Source organism: Microtus oregoni, unplaced genomic scaffold (assembly GCF_018167655.1).
Source record: "Microtus oregoni isolate MIOR12 unplaced genomic scaffold, Mior012 000088F_ref0000325, whole genome shotgun sequence".
Taxonomy (NCBI): domain Eukaryota; kingdom Metazoa; phylum Chordata; class Mammalia; order Rodentia; family Cricetidae; genus Microtus; species Microtus oregoni.
The window spans coordinates 2,606,581-2,624,233 of record NW_024544555.1 but is presented as its reverse complement, the minus strand read 5'-3'; the positions used below and the strand labels follow the sequence as shown (position 1 = coordinate 2,624,233).

Genomic DNA, 17,653 nt, shown 5'->3' with positions numbered 1-17,653 from the left:
TTAAAGCTGGATATCAACAACAACAGAAACAGCAGAAAGCCTACAAACTCATGGAAATTGAACGGCGCTTTACTGAATAAAAAATGGGTCAAGACAGAAATAAAGAAATTAGAGACTTTGTAGAATTCAATGAAAATAAGTACACCATATAACAACACTTTGGGGACACTATGAAAGTGGTGCTAAGATGTTGAAATACGGAGCGGCGGGCTGTGTCCCGCCACCCGGCTAGCTTTACCCAAAATAATTACACGGAAACTGTATTCTTTTAAAGATTGCCTGACCCATTAGTTTCAGTTTCTTATTGGCTAGCTTTTACATATTGATCTAACCCATTTCTATTAATCTGTGTAGCCCAAGAGCTGGCTTACCAGGAATGATCTTAACCTGCGTCTGTCTGGAGTGGGAGAATCATGGCAACTCTCTGACTCAGCTTCTTTCTCCCAGCATTCCGTTCTGTTTACTCCGCCTACCTAAGAGTTGGCCTATCAAATGGGTCTAGGCAGTTTCTTTATTAATAAGAAATCACTCCCACATCATTTCCCCTTTTTTTATTTAAACAAAAAAGTAAGGCTTTAACTTTAACATAGTAAAATTACATATAGCAAAACAGTTATCAAGCAAGAATTACAGTTACAATATTTATATCTATTTTATCTTTTATCATAACTAAGGAAAACTATAACTATCTATTCATTCTTCAACTCCATCAAAGACTCCAGAAGGATATAATACTACCTAAGTAAACAAGAAATAAGAAAACTCTAGAAATGACAGAGACATCTTGCTGCCTGGACAGTCACCCAAAGTTCTTTTGTATGGTTGGGGCATCCATCTTCAGCCTTCAGGCCCATAGTATCCAGAGACATTTCCATGAAGCAGGCAATTTCAAAGACAGTTCAGTCACTATCTGCTGTGTCCTGCAGAATGTCTCACAGACTCTTTCATGAGTCATGAACCCCAAAAGACCGTCTCACCTTTAGGCAAGTTCAGCAGTCCTCTCTCTGCGGGTTCTCTGTGTCCATTTTATGCAACAATCCAGGCAAGAGCAGTTTCTTGCCCAAATGGCTATCCAACTCCATAAGGATCCTCTTCGATGACCATCTTCCTCTCGAAGGAGATTGGTGCCACCAGGAGCAGATATGTCTCATTGTCATGAAAAGTCCTAAGTTATTAAAACATTAAATGCCATATTCTGCAGTCTTTGAAAGATATGAAGAATGTCTATCTAACTGAAATGTATCTCTATATATCTAGAAAATCTAACTAACATGACTACAAGCTTGACTATTATTGATGATTAACCATTAACCTATATTTCTTAATTATACATTACATTTTTAAATGAACTACACAATCACAATACCTTAATCAAGATCAGAAATACATATACATATAACAAAATTGACTGTAAAATCCACACCAATGCAAATTACTCATACCTATATCATTTCCCCCTTTAAATGTAAAAGAACATTTATAAACAATATTTTGGGAACATGGGCGCAGTTTTTTCTCTCCAAACTGCTTCCTGCTGAATGGGGGCGCTGTTAATCAGATCATTTAGGGTGTAACCTGTGTGCCAGGTTTATCTCAGTTGGCAGTTGAGTGAAGTAATTTTTTGAGGGTGTTTACAGGAACTTTTCGGGAGGTCGTGGTCTATCATACCATATCGGGATAGATGCAATCCATAGGGTCTGGTCCTCTGTGAAAACAAAAGAAGACCCTTTCCAAAGCATCATATCCTTAGATCCAAATTCTGAAGTCATACCCTCATGATATCCGTTTTGGTTCCATTTGGCAGCCCATAGAATGAAATGTCTCTTTGTACTTAGCTCCTTCATAGTCAAAAATTTTAAAGAAAACACAATGTACATAATCCAGACTCTCTGTGAATTTTCCATTTTTACATGGCTTATTTTTCTTTATTTATTTTAATCTCTTAACTATCTGTATTCTGTCTCTTTAAAGACTTTACCTTTTTTTTTTAAACCATTAACTTTATTCTCTATTTTTTTTTTCTCTCTGAAGCCTACGTACATTCATCCAACAGTGTGGTCTTTTATGTCTGAATCTGTTTTATTGTGAATCTGTAACATTTTTTTACTATCCAGGAGCATTTATTAAAATGTTAAGCAGTTCTTAAAAACTTAAGTTGCACCATGTACAGGTAATACGGTACCGCCTGTGTCCTGCCCAGTTGAAACCTTAAATGCGCTGTTTTTATGGTAATTACGGTAGTTCCTGCCTGAGACCAGCACAGTTTAGCATGGCAGAGCTGAGCCAAGCCGCTCCTGCCTCAGAGCCATTTGGTGCCCCTGAGCCACACACAGTTCCAGGCACACAGCAGTCCACATTGCCATTAAGCAAGCCGTAGAGCTTTATTCCAAATGCTCCATTTAAAAGCTCTGTCTCCCACAGGAGCCAGACAGAGATCGCAATGGCGGCATAGCCCAGAAAGCCGGCATTTTAAAACAGCCAGTTTTTTCCTGCTGCTGAGTCAGGACAATTTCTTTGCGGCACGCAACCCACAAACAGCAAAAAGCTGTCTTAAATTCTCTCTCTCTCCTTTTTAAGCCCTCTCAGGTTTTATGTGGAGTTTATTAGCATGTTGGGCGCCACTCTGTTGAAGTACGGACCGGCGGGCTGTGTCCCGCCACCCGGCTAGCTTTACCCAAAATAATTACACGGAAACTGTATTCTTTTAAACATTGCCTGACCCATTAGTTTCAGTTTCTTATTGGCTAGCTTTTACATATTGATCTAACCCATTTCTATTAATCTGTGTAGCCCAAGAGCTGGCTTACCAGGAATGATCTTAACCTGTGTCTGTCTGGAGTGGGAGAATCATGGCAACTCTCTGACTCAGCTTCTTTCTCCCAGCATTCCGTTCTGTTTACTCCGCCTACCTAAGAGTTGGCCTATCAAATGGGTCTAGGCAGTTTCTTTATTAATAAGAAATCACTCCCACACTAAGAGGAAAGTGCATAGCACTAAGTGCCCACATACAAACACGAGAGAGATTAATAGCGACTTAACAGCACACCTGAAGCTCCAGAACAAAAGGTAAGTATAGCCAGGAGGAGTAGACAGCAGAAAATAATCAAACTGAGGGCTGGAATCAATCAAATAGAAACAAAGAGAACAGTACAAAGAACCAATGAAGCAAAGAGTGGTTCTTTGAGAAAATCAACAAGATAGACAAACCCTTATTCAAACTAACTAAAGACAAAGAGAGACTATCCAAATTAGCAAAATTAGAAATGACAAAGGGGACATAACAACAGACACTGAGGAAATCCAGAGAACCCTAAGGACACACTTTAAAATATTGTACTCAACAAAATTGGAAAAGCTAAAAGGAATGAGTAATTTTCTGGATACATAGCACCTACAAAAATTAAATAAAGATCAGATAAACATTTTAATTAGATCTATAATCCCTAGTGAAATAGAAGCAGTCATTAAAATCTCTCACCACCACAACAACAACAACAACAAAAGCCCAGGGCCAGACAGTTTTAGTGCAAAATTCTACCAGACTTTTGTAGAAGAGGTAATACTACTTCTCAAATTACTCCACAACATAGAAACAGAAGTAACATCACCCAATTCATTTTATGAGGACACAGTTACCCTGATACCCAAACCACATAAATGCTGAACAAAGAAAGAGAATTACAGACCAATTTCTCTTATGAACATAGATGTAAACATACTCAATAAAATACCTGCAAACTAAATTCAAGAACACACCAAAAATGACTATCCACCATGATCAATCATCCCAGAGATGCAAGGATGGTTCAACATATGAAAATCAGTAAATAAAGCCCACCATATAGGCGAACTGAAAGAAAAAAAAAACACACATGATCTTCTCATTAGATGCCAAAAAAAAAAAAGTGTATGACAAAATCCAACACCCCTTCTTGGAGAGATTAAGGATATAAGAAATATACCTAAACATAATAAAGGTAGTTTACAGCAAGCCAACATCAAATCAAATGAAAAGAAACTCAAAGCAATTCCACTAAAATCTGGAACAAGACAGGGCTTTTCCCTTTCCATATCTATTCAATATACTACTTGAAGTTCTAACTAGAGCAGTAAGGCAACTGATGGAGATCAAGGGAACACAAATTGGAAAGGAAAAAATCCAAGTATTATTATTTGTAGATAATATGATTATATAAATAAAATCATATATATGTATATGTATGTGTATGTATCTGGAAACACCACCGGGAACTCCTACAGCTGGTAAATACTTCCAGCAAAGAGACTGGACACAAGATTAACTCAAAACCTCAGTGGCCCTTCTATATACAAAAGGCAAATGAAAAAGAAATCAGAAAGCCTGCTGGACGGTGGTGGCACACGCCTTTAATTCCAGCACTCAGGAGGCAGAGGCAGGGGAATCTTTGTAAGTCAGGTTCCAAAGAAACACTGTCTCAAAAAAAAAAAAAAAGAAAAAGAAAAAAAAAGAAAGAAATCAGGGAAACAACACACTTCATACTAGCCTCAATTCCAGGCACATGCATAGCCTCTCACAACTGTAACTCCAATTCCAGAAACACACGTAGACAAAACACCAATGCACATAAAATAAATTTTTAAAACAATTTTAAAATGTACACAAAGATCTAACTCTTCTTCTTTGTCAGTTGTCAAGATGAAATGATGTACTGACAGTCATGTCAACTATACTCAAATTTGTGTTGTAATTTCCTTTTCCTTTAAATGATAGCATAAACAGAGTTGTTTTTCAGTAATTAGCAGGTTTTATTCAATTGTAATCAATCATTCTGATGCTCAAATCTCTACACATTATCCAAGTAGTCTTTGTAACAATCATATGCAATACCACTACCATGCCCTTTTACTTACCTTTCATGAAACAAACAGGGTTAAATCAAGCAACTGAGAACTAAGTATCTAAGAAAGTCACTGACTTAGGTCACTCAGAAGTAACTCCAACCAGCAGGTCGATACAGACTCAGAAAGTAGGGACATGTTCATGTTGTTTAAAGCCATTCCCCTGAATGTAGCTCAGTGCAAGGCAACAAATAGTTCAATGAGCAAATAAATAATACTTTCAAGTTGACACAGAAATCACCCAGTAGGTTCTCAGCCTTCCTAATGCTGCAGCCTTTTAATTCAGTTCCTCATGCTGTGATGACCCAACCATGAAATGACTTCCTAACTGGAGTTTTGCTTTTGTTATGAATCATAATGTGGATCTGGTATGCAACCCCAAAGGGCCAAGATCTGCAGGCTGAGAACCACTGACTTAGGTGCAAAAACATATGCGGATTAGCTTCAAAATCCTCAAGGAGGGAGCAGAAAGGAGGGAGAGGGAAGATATGGAGGGGGGACATAGTTGACAAACACACAGCTGTCTGTAATGGAAAATTATTCTTTTACATTTATTTATCTAGGCGGTAGGTGGCGTGCCGTGGCCTGCATATGGAAACTAGAGAGCAGCTCATCAGGAGTTGGCTCCCTCTGTTTCACTATGTGGGTCCTGAGGCCAGAACTTAAGTTATGGGTTTGACAACAAGCATCCTGACCTGCTGAGACCTCTCCCCAGCCAGCCCGTCATGGATGAGTCTTTTAAAATGATTTGTTTTTATTTCATGTGCATTGGTATTTTTGCCGGCATGTATATTGCATGAAGGTGTCAGATCCCCTGGAACTGGAGTTACAGACACTTGTGAGCTGCCATGTGGGTGCTGGGAATTAAATCCAGGTCCTCTGGAAGAGCAGCCAGTGCTCTCAATCACTGAGCCATCTCCAGCCCTGAGGCATTTTCCTAATTGAGGTTCCCTCCTGTCAGATGACTTTAGCTTGTTGGTCAAGTTGACATGAAACCATCCAGCACAAATACGGTGCTAGAAAACTGGATATCCACACATAGAAGAATGAAGCTTGATGCTTCTCTTCCACCCCGAACACAAATCAGCTCCAAATAGAAGAACTCAATGATAGACCTGAAGTTCTGAAACAACTTCTAGAAGAAAAAGTAAGGAATACCTTTTAGGATGTAGACACAGGTGAGGACTTTCTGCCCAGAACTGTGGGTGCCCAGGAAACATGAGCAACAAAACCAACAAGTGGGACTTAGTGACAGTAGCCGCTCCTGGACTGTAAAGGAAACATGATAGACTGGAGAGACAGCCTAGGGAGTGAGGGGGGAAAGCTCTGCTAGGTACACATCGGACAGGGAGTTTGTTTCTAAAATATACAAGGAACTCAAGAAGCTGAATGCCTTAAATACAAACAACCAAGTTAAAAACTTGGTGGTGGGCCGAGCGGTGGTGGTGCACGCCTTTAATCCCAGCACTTGGGAGGCAGAGGCAGGCGGATCTCTGTGAGTTCGAGACCAGCCTGGTCTACAAGAGCTAGTTCCAGGACAGGCTCCAAAGCCACAGAGAAACCCTGTCTCGAAAAACCAAAAAAAAAAAAAAAAAAAAAACAAAAAAACTTGGTGGTGGAACTAAACAGAGTTCTCAGAAGAAAAAATACGGTAGTTTAGAAATATCTTTAAAACGGTTCACCAGCCTTAGCCATTAGGACAGGCAAATTAAAACTACTTTGAGATTTCATTTTCCCTATCCAAACCAGAAAGATTAAGAAAGCAAAAGACAACAAACACTGATAGGATGGGGGGAACTGGGAATCCTCCTGCACTGTGGGTGGGAGTAAGAAATGGTTCATCTGCTATGGGAATCCTCGGAAAGCTAAAAATATGTCTACCACATGACCCAGCTATAACCAAAGGCTTCGATTCCTACTGCAGGGACATATGCTCATTCATATTCAAAGCTTCTCTATTTACTGTAGCTGGATGAGGTAGTTTGAATGAGAATGACCCCCACAGGTTTATATATTAAATGCTTAGGGAGCAGCACTACTTGAAAGGATTAAGAGACATGGCCTTGTATGAGGAAATGCGTCTCTGAAGTAGGCTTTGGGGTTTCAGAAGCCCAAGCCAGGCCCACTGTGGTGTGGCTCTTTCTGCTGCCCATAGATCTGAATGTACTACCACTCTCAGCTGCCATGTTGGCCTGCTTACTGCCATGCTCCCTGCCAGGAGGATAATAGACTAAACCTCTAAACCTGTAAGCAAGCCCCAGTTAAGTGTTTTCCTTTATAAAAGTTGCCATGGTCATTGTGTCTCTTCACAGCAATAGAACATGGGCTAAGACACTGGGACAAGGAAGCAGCCTGCATGTCCGCCAACGGGACCTGAGTAATGAAAATGTGATACCTACATACATACAATGGATGTCATTCAACTGTAAAGAAAAATCAAATTACATTTGCAGTTAAATGGGCGGAGCTAGAAAGCATTATACAGAATGAGGTAACCTTACCCCAAAAGACAAACACTTATACCATGTATATTGACCTTAGAGCATTCATAGACTCCAACATCTAGAAAGGAAGGGTTCATGGGAAGAGGAAGTGAAATCTTACAGGACTGGGTAAAGGACAAAGATGGCATGAAGGAAGCAGAGGGAATGATACAGAGAGGCATTTACACAGAGAGAAGGATGGGAGGAATGAGAGACGAAATGACTAAACATATATAAAAATCTTTATTTTTTCCAATTTGAGTTACCCTACATACGGGATTATGCTCCTCCTGCAACCCATGGGTTGCCAGATTAAAAGCCCAGAAGGATGTGGGATACTTCCCGTTGAGTTGTTGATTCGAGGTATCCCAGAGACCCTGCGCCATACACAACAATAGAGACTATAGCTATTGCTATGGCATGCCCACCAGAACTTAACGGTAAAACATTATTGTTAAAGAAACCATACTTGTTCATCATAAGACATGGAGGACACTGACACAGTTGACTGGTTCAAGCAACTGACAATGGCTGGTGAATTCAGGAAGTGGCAGGCCCTCGATATGACTTCATAAACCACCTGGGATCTGTGAGCCACAGATTGTATTACTGAAGAATGGCTTGAGCCATGGATTATATTGCTGGAAAATGACTGTCTGCTTGCTTCCGTAATTATTTTTCTTAGTAAGATACCATATGATTATTTAGGTTTCCACTTACTCAGTCAAATGGTGAGCACATTCTGTAAACAGAGTTTGTGGTTTTCCTGGGATAAATAACCACACATTTACAATCTCTTGGCTTATTGACAATAGACAGGTATACTCCAATCCATTGTGTATTTGTTTTGCTAATTTACTCTCAGAAATGTTGAATATGTCTAGACTAATTAATGACACATTTGTAGCCTGGTAGTTTATTAACATAAACAGTTTATCAAACCCGCCATGTAAAGTCGGTACTGCCATGTCCTTCCAACATTGTGAGCAAAGAAAGTCGGCTCCCTTATCTCTTTCTCTCCTGTAAAACCAACAGTATGCTCCTTCACCCTTTATTCTAGATCTAAAGTCACACTGCTAACATTTTCTTGTTTCTCAAAACTGATAGCAACCAAGTCTTGTATACATCACTTAAAGATAATACTCAAGACTGCGTTAAAATACAATTGTAAAAAAGTAAATACTTCATTTACTTCTTTTCCTCTATAATTTCCTCAGAGAACCATCTTGAAAAGTCACAAAACACTTGGTTGAAGGGCTGATTGAAATCTGCAAAACCGCCTTGCCCACTGTAGCTCAACAAATAAGGAAATAGAGACTGAGATTTGAACTGGGGTCTGGGGAGACAGAGGACAGTCCCAGGTATAGCTCTTTATGAGCTGGCCTCCTTATTTGTGACACAGGCTCTCCCCCTGGCTTGGAACTTATCAAGAGGGTTAGGCTGGCTGGCTATCATGCCCAGAGGATCTACCTGTCTCCACCTTCCCCGGCGCTGGAATTACAAGCCCAGTTTTTGTTACCTGAGCTCTGAGGGATGGAACCCAGGTCTTCAGCTTGGAAGCTACGCACATTAACAATGGAATTGTCCCCAGACCCAGGAGATCAACTTTCCCTCTTTTTCTTTTCTTTTCAGACTTATTCACTTTATTTTTCTGGTATAAAAGCCCTATGTGGTGGCCACAGGTCCTAAGTCCTCTGACTTTAGCCTCTACTGTGGGTTTTCACAAGATGGTCAGTGATTTTCCAATAAGGAGACTTAGTAAATATCAACTCTTGCCAGGCCTTGGGGAGGATGACAGGCAAGTGGCTACAGGTCTTGGAGATGGCATGAAAGGCTGCCTTGTCAAGTTGCCAAGGTGGCAGTGTAATCCCTGATCAATGTGTAGCAGTCATCAATACTAGCCATCAGCAGCAGTCTCTTGGGCACAGGAATAGAGACAATGCCAGTGCCTGTGGGGACAGGGATGAGACACATCAGTACAGAACCACACTGGCCTGTCACCTTGCATGGAACAGTTATGGGCTTGCCAATCTTGTCGCCCCAGTAGGCCCGCCATGCAGGAATGACGGTAAAGGCTTTCTCCTTGGAGCACTTAACACCACGATCAATATGACCATTGTAGTCCCTGATACTGACAAGAACCTTGAGCCTGGCCTGCTGGCCAGCCAAGTCTGGTTCTGCGCTGGCAGTCTTTACAATCTCATCCCTTAGGAATGCTCCCAGGAAAAAGGCAATCATCTTGGATCCCCTAATGGGCAAGAAGCAAGGTAGATCTCTAGATCTCTTCCAGGGACTTGTGATGTGGGAGTGTCATATATCAATCTGTTGATTTCATTGGTTAAGCAATAAAGAAACTGCTTGGCTGGCCCTCATAGGTTAAAACATAGGTGGGAGGAGTAAACAGAACAGAATGCTGGGAGGAAGAGGAAGTGAGCTCAGACTGACAGCTCTGCTCTCTGGAGCAGAGACGCCATGCTTCCCACTCCTGGGCAGACACATGCGATGAAGCTCTGACCCAGGATGGATGTAGGCTAGAAGCTCCCTGGTAAGCCACTTCATGGGCTACAGCAGATTATTAGAAATGGGCTAGTCCAGGTGCGAGAGTTAGTCTAGAAGAGGCTAGATAGAAATGGGCCAAGCAGTGTTTAAATGAATACAGTTTGTGTGTTGTTATTTTGGACATAAGCTAGCAGGCGGTTGGGGTGCTGGGGATGCAGCCCCGCCGCCCTTATTACTACAGACTTGGTCTTCCTGTTCTTGACCAGGTGGTCCAGCTTGGTGATAGGAATCTACTCTTTGTCTTCAGCTTTGCCTCCACAAGCCCGGTGGTCTCAACCACAGCCATGGCTATAGTCACAACTGCCTGCAGCCTCTAAGACCACAGCCCATCCCTCTGCAGAAGACTGCCTCATGCCATCTGGTGTTTTCCCAAAGATTGAGTTTGAGTTTCTAATGATCACGTGCCCAGCTAATGGCAGAGAATGAACCAGAACCCAGATCTTTGCAACATCATGTTCCTCAACAGAATCAGACTCCATTACAATGACTTCTTAGACTTTGCCAAGTTCAATGTCTCTACTGCATCATCAGGAGCCACCTCAGGCTCAGGACAGGGGGTGAAATGGTAACTGTTTATTGTTACAGAATTAATTCACCATTTCACAAGTATCCTGAACTCTTCTCCAAAAATCAAATACGTTATCCAGTAGTCCAAATCTGTAGTCAGAAGGTAATCTTCTACCCATTCATTTGTCAATTTGTCAAACATTTACTGTACTGTTGATTGTGTCAGTAAATATCATGCTTGCTAAAGACACTGAGTCCATGAAGCACACAGTCTAGCAGGAGACAGATAAACCAAATATTGGCCAAGACTAAAGACTAATATTCATTATGTGGTTAGTATATACAAACATCTTAAATGAATTTTCTCGTTTAACTATTCATGACAATACTGCATGATAACAATTTGTAACCATTTCACAGACAAGGAATATGAGGCTTGGGAAGTTTAACCAAAACTCAGGCTGATATAATTAGGCAATTCCATACTACCATGTTTTTCTCTGGATTCCAATATGATACTGCTTAGAGTTTAGCAAACTGAAACACAGGGGCTCTTTGGAGAGAGCTCTTACTATGGAAAACAAGTGAACGGGGATAACCAAAGTGATGTGGGATGTCCTTCCGTATAAGTGTTGCTTTTATTGGTTGATGAATAAATCTGTTTGGGCCAATGGCTTAGTAGAGTAAAGCCAGGCAGGAAATTTGAACAGAGGTATATAGAGAAAGTAGGCAGAGTCAAAAAGACACCACGTAGCTGCTGAAGGAGAAAGATACCCAGTGGAACCTTACTTTACCTGTAGGTCACATCCTCAAGGTAATACACAGATTAATAGAAATGGGTTAATTTAAGATGTAAGAGTTAGTTAATAAGAAACTTGAGCCATTGACCAATGTTGTGATTAATACAGTTTCTGAGCAGTGGGGAAACAAACAAGCAGTCTCCATCTACACTAAAGGATACATGAGAGACATCATTTTGGAAGAAACCTTAGGAACAGTAACAGTGTTACTAAGACTGGAGCATTGATGTACCTGGGCAGGGGAGGGCAGGGGAGGGCAGCAGGAGAAGGGCCTAGAGAGGTGGATAGAGTTGTACCTTATTCAGAGTAGTAGAGCATGCATATTTACGGATTTCGGGGTCAGGTGACAGATCAGGGGTGCTTCTTGGACACACCAGTTTGAGCACAATGAGAACAGAGAGTTACAGCCAAGCAAGTTTGTGGTTAGAGAGCTGGGCCAAAGCTCTTGAGATTGACCTTGATGAGATCCCGGACTGACAAGGAGGGGAACAATTCAGGAGTTATTTTGAAGTTAGATTCAATAAAAACAAGGTGATGAGTTGAACGACCTAGCAGGTAAAAGCCCTGGCTGTTCTTCAAGAGGACTTTGGTCTGATTCCTAGCACACAAATGCCAGTTTGCAACCACCTGTAACTCCAGAAGGCAACACCCTCTTCTGGCTGGTCTGGTGCCACAAATGTGGTACCAGGCATACATGCAGACAAAATACTCATTTACATAAAGAATAACATAAAAATAAAGGGAATTTTTAAAAAAAAGATTTCAATATGTAGAGTTAATTTACTCACTTTTCAGACCAAGAACAATTGTGTTCTATGTGGACTTCTACTTGAGACTGTTTTACACTGAGCAATAGCCCAAAGCCCCATTAATGAACTCCCCTTTCACCAGGTCCTATCTGCTTTTTGGGACAAAACAGAAAGTAAAGAATGTAAAAATAAAATTATTTACCCACAGCCCAGTCTTATCAGTACTTGAAATCTCCATGACCTTTGAATAAGAAGTTTCCAGAACTGCCATGAAAGACCACAAGTCATTTTGTCAAGCAAAGTTATCATAGTAAAATATAAATAAGTAGAGTGCTTACCTGCCACTTTGGAGACCCCAGGTTCAATCCCCAGTACTGCCTACAAAACCAAACCAAACCACAACAGCTTGAAATGTGCACAGTTGGTAGGCTCTGGGTTTGGTCCCCGGCATCATATAAATCCAGAGTGATGGCATGTGCCTAGAATTCCAGCTCTCAGGACGTGGAGACAGGAGGGTCAGAAGTTCAAGGTCAGCTTCAGCTACACGGTGAGTTTAAGGCCAGTCTCAAATACACACACACACACACACACACACACTTGTGCCGAGCAAGACAGTATTGTGGAAATTCCCTGAGCGATTATTCACTTACTTGCTAGGTTTCATTCCCTTTCTGGTTGGCACCAGTCTTACAGTAATAACGAAAGCAGTGGTGCTTAGACCCAACTCCTGCCAAGGAGCCTGTGATTTAATAAGAAATACCAAGAGACGAAAGAAACTGAAGGCACAGATGAAATGAGTGCCATCAGGGATTAGCTGAGGTGCTGGGAGTCAACCCGTGAATGGGGCAGGACTCAGGCCTGTAGGCAGAGTGCCCTGCTCACCAGCACCTGGCTAAGTCCCCAGGAGGAGGTGTCCGACTATGTTACAGGCGGTTAGGAGAGCAAGGCAGGGGCAGAGAGGTTTGGTTGCAGAGGGTGTTCTGTGAAGCAGTATCAAGAACTACACATGCAGGGCTGGAGAGATGGCTCAGTGGTTAAGAGCATTGTCTGCTCTTCCAAAGGTCCTGAGTTCAATTCCCGGCAACCACATGGTGGCTTATAACCACCTGTAATGAGGTCTGGTGCCCTCTTCTGGCCTGCAGACATACACACAGACAGAATACTGTATACATAACAAATAAATAAATATTTTTTTTAAAAAAAAGAACTACACATGCAATGTACACAAACAGCTGCAGCCCCTGGATCCCAATTCAGCCTGTTTGAATCTGAGATATGCCTCTTACCGTGGGATTTGGGGGCAATTTGCTTCTGGGGTTAACACATATTCAGATGGAAGTAATTGTATTTTTACAAACTTTTGCTTTGAAGGTTAAGTGAATGTAAATCATTTGGGGAGTTTAGAGCGAGCTCAAAGTAAGTCCTAATAAACATTAACAAGTGGTGCTACTATGTTGCGGGAAGTCCTTCCACTCCTCCAGCCAATAGCCGCTGAGATACCAGCCCATTGGGGCCTGGTTTCTCTCCCTTTAAAAAAGCGGCTACTTCCCTTCTCACTCTCTTTGCTTCCTGCTCTGTTTCCGGCGACTAGACTCCTTCCTGATTGCGCAGAGGGCTGTTGTCTGGGATGGTTATCTGTAAGTTTTTTCCCCTTAAAATAAATACCACCCTATTAATCATAATTCCAAACTAGTGTGGCATTGTTTGTGATTTATGCCTTCACTACTATAAATGCCTTTTTTTTTTCTGAGACAGGGTGTCTCTGTGTAGCCCTGACTGCTCTGGAACTCACTCTGTAGATAAGGTTGGCCTTGAACCCAGAGATCCCCCTACCTCTGCCTCCCCAGTGCTGGGATTAAAAGCATGCGCCATCACTGCCTGGTTATAAATGCCATTTGATGTCTTTATTTTGTGTTGTTATTGTTTGAGACAGGGTCTGACTGTGTGATCCTTCTTGTCTCAACCCCGTGAAAACTGGGATGAGGATTACACATATGGTCTATCACAGCAGGAAAGGAAGGAAACATGAAAAGCTGGAACATGAAGGAACAAAGCAGGAACATGAAGCCGGCCACATTGAATCTGCATCAAATATCAGAGGACAGGCAGGAAAGACAGCTCGGCAGGTAAACGTATTTGCCGACCTGAGCTCATGCCCAGGAACCCACATGAAAACCTGGACGTGGTGGTATCTGCAATCCTCACAGTCCTACAGTGAGATGAGAGTGCAGGTAGGAGAGTTCTTGGAAGATCATGAAGCCAGCTAGCCTAGAGTATGCAGTGCCCCACTGGAAACAAGAAAGACCCTGCCTCGACAGAAGAGATGGGGCAAATTAACTCCTAAAAGTTGTCCTCTGAGCTCGACATGTACACCATGGCACATAAGCACCCATGAGCTAACGTTCCAGAATAAAATAGAGAAGCAGAGCACCGCCAATGAATACTAGAGCTCAGCTCGCTGGGTCATCTGCTGTCCCAGGATCCCTTGCCCAGGGAACATTCCCATCCATGGTCAAGATGGCTCCTCCCACATCAATTAATATAACCGGGATAATCATCCAGGGGCATGCTGACAATTAACACTAGCCATCATGTAGGAGGAGGCCGCTAGTTAGTTCCCGGCTGCTTAGCCCCAAAATAATCACACAGAAACTGTATTATTTAAGTCATTGCCTGGCCCATTAGCTTTAGCTTCTTATTGGCTAACTCTTACATATTAATTTAACCCATCTCCATTAATCTGTGCATCACCACGAGGTCGTGGCCTACCAGCAAAGTTTCAGCGCATCTGTCTCCTGCAGTGGCTACATGGCTTCTCTCTAACTCCTCCTCCTTTCTCCCAGCATTCTGTTTAGTTTTCCCCACATAGCTCTGTTCCCCTACAGCTCTGCTATAGGCCCAAAGCAGTTCCTTTATTAACCAATGATATTCACAGCATCACAGGGGAATCCCACATCATCATCACTTGGGACATCTTCCCTCTCTCTCCATGCATGTGTCCAAATCTGTTTTTCTCGTCCTCTTTGTAGCACAGAATGCCCTCAACTGTCTAACAGCTTAGCTAAGAAATAGATATGAACTAATAGTCTGCGGCCCAATTCATCTGGATTTGCTGGCAATGCTAACTAACACAAATTAAAACTTAAAATGACTATGTTTGCATAGTCACTTTAAGTTAAATGCAGTATTGACTAAAGAAAATCAAAGTGACTTTGATTCAAAATGAATAAATTTACCCTGGAAAGTTGCATCTGATGTAGATAACAGTCCTGAAAGGCTCTTCAGGCCAGAGACAACTCAAATCTAGACAGAACTCTTGGATAATTATACTTACACCCTAAAATTTAAAGGAGAGGATTTGGGACTTTAGCTCCATGGCAGAGCACTGGTTTAGAGTGGGCAAGGCCCAGTTTTGAATGAAAAACTGCTTGTGTCAGAGCTCACGTCAGTAGCTGAGGGGGCAGGGTAGCCATATTAGTCACTTAAAATGGTTTTTTAAAACAAAGTTTTTTTGTGTAGCCCTGGCTGTGGTAGAACTTGCTCTATAGACCAGGCTGGCCTCAAACTCAAAGATCCACCTACCTCTTTCTCCCAAGGGCTGGAATTAAAGCTGTGTGCCACCACCATTCAGCAACTCTAGGTAGTTTTAAATTGACCATCAGTATTAACCATTACAGGAACACTTATGTATAGTCTAAGTACTTGGGAGACTGAGGCAAGAAGCTCATGAGTTAGGAGGTAGCCTGTGTTACATAACAAGACTATCTCAAAACAAAACAAAACAAGACAAAAGACCTAACAACAACAAATCAAAATAAAGCAACAAAGCAAAAAACAAAAAAAAAACCCATAATTTTTATTTATTTACTTTTTCTGAGATAGGATTTCTCTGTGTAGCCCTGGTTTTTCTGGAACTCCCTCTGTAGACCAGGCTGGCCTCAAACTCACAGAGATCTGCCTACCTCTGCCTCCCAGATTAAAGGTGTGTGCCACCACTGCCTGGCTCAATCCATAATTTTTAATAGCAAACATTTTTAAATATAGGCTATGGTTTATCTGTAAAGCACTTGTCAATATTGCAGTTTATTATTTATTGAGTTTCTTGAAATTTTCTAGGGTTATTGGTGTTTGTATCTAAAGTGTTCTATGTTTATACAATTTTGATTCATTATTAGTTTATTACTAGGATGCAGAGGACTGGGTTCAGGATTGGGGTCTAGATCAGACTGGGATGCGTGTGCACAGAAGAGATGCTGGGGGAAACAAAGGGCAATGTCCCCACTGGGCACCATGCAGACCGTCCCCATGCTCTCAGGAATCCTGTCATTGACCATGACTGATGCCTCTAACTGAACACTGTCCAAACTTCAGAAAGAGTTCCAGCACTCACTAGCTGGGACACCCTGAAGAAGTCACCCTTTCCTCCAAGCTTCAGCTTCCTCTTCTGAACCTGGAAATTGCAGTGGCACTTGCTTCCTGTGGTTATGGTAAGACCACAGAGACAATGCCCCTGGCAGGCAAGCCTGGCATGTGGTCAGCCTCAGTGCAGATATGAGCTATGGCAGCTCTAACTCTGTGCAAGTTCATTAAGTTGCCTGGACTTTGTGTCTAGTTAATTCTGGTGTGTGATGCTTTTATTTATTTGCAAGTTTTTTTTTAAAAAAAATAATAGTGTTTATTTTAAAAATAGCTACTATTCTTCTCTCTCTGTGTATGTGTGTGTGTGCGTGTGCACACTTCTAGAAGTTACTCACATAGCCGACTGCTAGTTCCTTTGCAGTAGGTTCTTCATATCACATTTCCTCCCCCTGTACTGGTTCCAGGACCCCAACACAATGCCACGCTTAACATCAGATCCTACTGATTTCCAGTCGGCGGCAGTTGCATGCAAAGAGAAAGTGAAATAAAAAGGGGGAGAAGAAAGAGGCTGGAAGCCAGGGCTGTTGGACATGTGGGGTGCATCAAAAGCCAACTGGACAGATGGCTAGCAGGGGAGCCGATCAAGGCAGGGAGAACACCTGGGCTCCCTGCTAATGAACTGACAGGTGGGTCAAGGATGGGCAAAGATAGCGCGCTGGATGCTGCTTATTCCCCAGCATCCGAGGCTGCCTGAGGCAGAGTTTGTTACTATCTTTTCTCCTCCTCGTGGCTGAGTTAGTACAAGTTCAAAATATGTCCCATTTCACCTTGAAGCAGCCCTGAGCACAAGGGAAGTGTTGCTGACGGGTTTGATAACGGGGGCCTTTTGGGGGCCACTTTGACCTCAGCCAGCTCTCTGCTTCCTCCACTTACTTCTCCCCGCAGCTAAAATACAGCTCGGAAAGACAGTCCGGTGCCCTCGCAGTAGCTGTGGCTTCCTCAAGCCATGACACGCTTTCCCTTTACGAGCCTGCAGGGCTGTAATTCTCCTTGCTTGACGTTTGTGGTGCCTTCATGTGAGCCAGAGGCTTCCCGGCTGTTTTTATGAGAACTATCTTACTAAGCCCTGCGGGGGTTAATTTCCCAGGCTGGTCTGGAGGACAGAGCAAGGTGGCCATGCCAGTGGCAGTGGCCCACTGGCCCCAGAGGAGCCAGGAAGAGGGTTTGCAGATTTCACTGCCTCTGCCACTGTGTCTAACTCTGTCCTCCATATCTGAGTTACCAATGGATCCTGAAGCCAAGACCCCAGAGGCACCCC

At 42.4% G+C, this 17,653-nt stretch overlaps 1 pseudogene; it reads right to left on the bottom strand.

Annotated features, from left to right (window-relative positions):
• Positions 1 to 9,061: 9,061 nt before the first annotated feature.
• LOC121442235 overlaps positions 9,062 to 17,653 on the bottom strand; it is a 51,839-nt pseudogene continuing 43,247 nt past the window's right edge.